General features: G+C 36.2%; 1 long non-coding RNA gene across 1 annotated transcript; it reads left to right on the top strand.

Moving 5' to 3' along the window:
• The first annotated feature begins 32 nt into the window (after positions 1-32).
• Positions 33-3,532, top strand: LOC108765818 (uncharacterized). The gene is made up of 3 exons (XR_001940338.1): positions 33-46; positions 168-169; positions 3,184-3,532. It is a non-coding gene; the product is annotated as an uncharacterized LOC108765818 (long non-coding RNA).
• Positions 3,533-3,792: the final 260 nt, after the last annotated feature.

Here is a 3,792-nt window from a genome sequence, read left to right as displayed (position 1 = left end):
ATATTTTGTTCGGGGCGGCGTAGCCGCCCCGAACCCAAGCATTACTGTCTATACATCCCACTGTCTACATGGGTTACAAATATTCCAAGCGGACACTGTCTAAGCACTACTACATACGTTTAATTTATTACACATAGTCGGTATGACAGATTTCCTAACCTCCATAGTCGTCAACTTTAACGCTAAATATCTCGGTTCGCGAGGCAGAGCGACACTTTTTTCTGCCAGATTCTATCGTTTCATGCAAAAACGCGTCGAATGAGCCTAATTTTATCGAAATCGGAGATGAGGGAGGTATTTTGAATAATTACCCATTTAAAATTTGGAAATAAAAGTCAAGCGGGAACAGGGTTTTAGCATAATAATGATACAGTATATGATACACCATGGTGTGCACCACTCTAGTGTAGTGTAGCAGGCACTGTAGCTGAGTGTAGCGCTTACACGCAACTGGTGCGGTGTGAAACTGCACCCAGTGTATCTCAAGAGAAAACGCTATATGATAGATGCCCAGATCTGGTACTCCCGAATCGCGAGTATTATGGTATGTTTCCACTGAGCTCGTCACGCGTCGCGTCGTCGAAGGAGAGAAAGAGAGGGGTTGTGTATTTACATAATCTTATCTCTTTCTCTCTTTCATGACGCGACGCGTGACGCGTTCAGTGGAAACTCAGCCATAGACCAAGCTAGTACACGTATTAAGTGGTACAAAAAATCTTAATCCGCTTTATATGCTTGGTTCGTTTTGAATCGTATATTGAACTCGCCACTATTAAGTTCAGGTTAAAGTTAGAATTAAAGGTTTTATATCTTGAAAAGTATAAGTGAAGACATCATCTAACTTAATCTGTTCTGAAACAGATCGGTTTAAAGGGAGATATACACCTAGGAGCCGGAAAAAAAGGTCATTTTTGTGAATTTTTTTAAGGAAAACTATTTGAAATTTCAGATTGGGAGTTTTTGTATCTAAAAGTATACACATTCAGGAATATGTTCAATTATTTTTATTTTTTTTTTATTAAAAAAAATCAAAAATTGACGAGGTTGTTGTATAATCTTCGGAGCGCCGTAAAAAAATCCGGGTAAACGGTGCCCACTGGCGTTTCTTCACAAAAATCATCTGAAACAAAAAAACCAAAAAGATTATTAAATTAGATACTATAATCTGGTACTTGTCATAGCCGATTTTGAAAATATCGATTTATGACAAAATGGCGGACGTTTGAACATAACATAGCGATTTTTCGACCATAAATTAGTTATTATTTTGCCTATAAAACAAAAACTAAGCAACGAAAAAAAAAATCCTATGACAAGTACTAGATAATGGTGTATAGAATAACCACAAAAAAAATTCAAGGCAATCGGTTTATTGGTTTTCGAGAAATTTTGGATAGCGATTTGAAAAACGTGGTTTCGAGAAAAACGCGTTTGAAAATTTGGGAATGAATAAATCATGAAATTTGTCAACTTACATGGAATCATCGATACCAGGCCCATAATGTAAGTCTTCTACGGTCGACGGAACATTCATGTCTTCTAAATTTTGTTGTCGGCGCTGTATTCGACCTTCTTTCGTCTGTTCTTGCGCTTGCAGCTCGGCTTTCGCTATGCGAGTTTCGTCTTCATAGCTCCACGCAAACTAATCCCCAATAAACGCATAACAAAAAAGAATCGTGTATTTATTTCGTAAGCTGTCTTGATGTACGGGCACGAAGGAATGAAAGTCGGTTTGCACGATGAACACGAAACTACAATTTTAAAACCAAGCCCTCGAGTGCTTTCTATTGAGAATCGAACATCACTATCACACTTTTTGTATTTTACACATTCCGATAAGGCAGAAAACACTATCAGAAAATTCAAAATTCGATACCCGATGTTTGGATCTTCTGGTGCGAATGTCTCACGAGCAGTCTTCAATTTTTTGGCACTGGAACTAATATTCTCTCGAAAGTTTCTTTTTCGGCAGTATGTCGATTTTTGGGCGGTTTTCTTCTTGCTTCGATCTTTGCGAAAAGATCCGGATCGATGAGCTTCCCGAGAACCTTTATATCTGTTATCCACTTTCCTCAGAATATTTATTCACAGAAGAAAACTCACTGTAATGCACAGTTGCACGAACGGCAAGCTACTGACGAAACGCGTCCAATTTCTGGCAAAGAATAACGGTAGTGTGATATTTCCGTTATACCTGGACCCGAGCACGCCCGAAAACACAATAGAATCGTAAAACAGGTCTAGATACGCTCTCTTCGAAGGATCGCTTACCGCTACCTGCCTCTCGGCTCGGCCGCAAAACAGGCGGCACGGTGCGCTCTCGGAGACAGTTCACTCTCTCCGCTGTAACTTCGTTATATATCGAGATATTGACTTGCAATTTTCACCAGATATTCTTGAGACCTCAAGCTTCAAGAAAATGCAAAAAAATCGATTTTTTCGACCATGCTAGGTGTATATCTCGCCTTAAATATATAAGAATATATATTTAAATATTTAGTCGGTGCCAATTTAATACGCGTACTAAACGAGGGGGTAATCACTTAATGTAATCGTGGGACAAAGTTCTCGAAATCATTATAAAATTTATATTGAAATTATCATATGAAATTTCGGTATATAATCCAATAATTACATATGCTAATTACTACGAGAAATAATTGTGTAATATCAGATAAAATCATTTATTTGATCAATGATTTCAGATATAGTAAAGAAAATTATTTGTCATTAGATGATGTTGTACGAAACAAATGAAATCATGTAATCTGTAAGACAATAGGTCTGTTTGCTGTGGCTGAACTAGTATACACTTTTAGAACTTAAAGTGAGATAGATATACGTTTGATATTTGTCGAAAGCAAGAAAAAGAGTTCTAGAGCAGTCTAGTGCAGGAACAGAAAACAGTTCAAATATTTCAGTTAGTGGTTACCCTGTCGGTACTAATCGATTTAGGTCCGATTGCATCAACGCTATTTTGACTTTAAGCAAGGTTTAAAAAAATTTTCACTTTTTCTCTTTAAAGCCGAAAGAGAGAGAAGAATAGACAGACTTTTAAGATCGTTTAAAGTTAAAGTAATGTTGATGCAATCGGACCTTAATGATATAAAAAGGATCTATATTGATTAAACTCGCTATGATCGAAAACGCTATATTAAAATGAACTAATGCGTTATCTTATAGCTCATCAGAAAGCAAAGCCAGCATACATAAATCCAATTCCTTGGCAATCGATCGTGGAGATCGATCCCGTTGAAGCACAAGAGGACACGGTTCACGAGAAAAAAAGGAATATAAATCAGTTGAAAATAAGCGACAGAAAAACAATCGCAGCGCATCAATGATTGCAGTCGAGAAGATCCATTAAAATATTAGAAGAATAAGATTTAAATAGAAGAATTTATAGAGTGTTGTGTAACAAATCAAAAAATTTTTCTGACAATTTTTCTTGCTGTTCAAGTCATTTAAAGTCTCAATTGCCAAAATATTTAATTACAAAGATGCACGAAAATTATGTCTTCAATCATTCTCGTAAAGCAGAACTTAAAAATTACATTTTCTTGGCCATAATTCTACTTTCTCCCCTACTGAATATAAATAAAGATAATATATCATAAGATTTCACATTTTGATTGATATTTGTCAATTTGATTGAAGTGATTTTAATGATATAGGTTTGTTCACACGTTTAATGACAACCTGTACTACATAATACAAAGTATTTGATTATAACAAGACAAAGCAGATTTTGTAACTTTGCAATCGCTCTCTCTCTCTCTCTCTCTCTCTCTC

The sequence above is a fragment of the Trachymyrmex cornetzi genome, unplaced genomic scaffold (assembly GCF_001594075.2).
Source record: "Trachymyrmex cornetzi isolate Tcor2-1 unplaced genomic scaffold, Tcor1.1 scaffold55, whole genome shotgun sequence".
In the NCBI taxonomy this organism is placed as follows: domain Eukaryota; kingdom Metazoa; phylum Arthropoda; class Insecta; order Hymenoptera; family Formicidae; genus Trachymyrmex; species Trachymyrmex cornetzi.
This window is presented reverse-complemented; position numbering and strand designations above follow the sequence as displayed.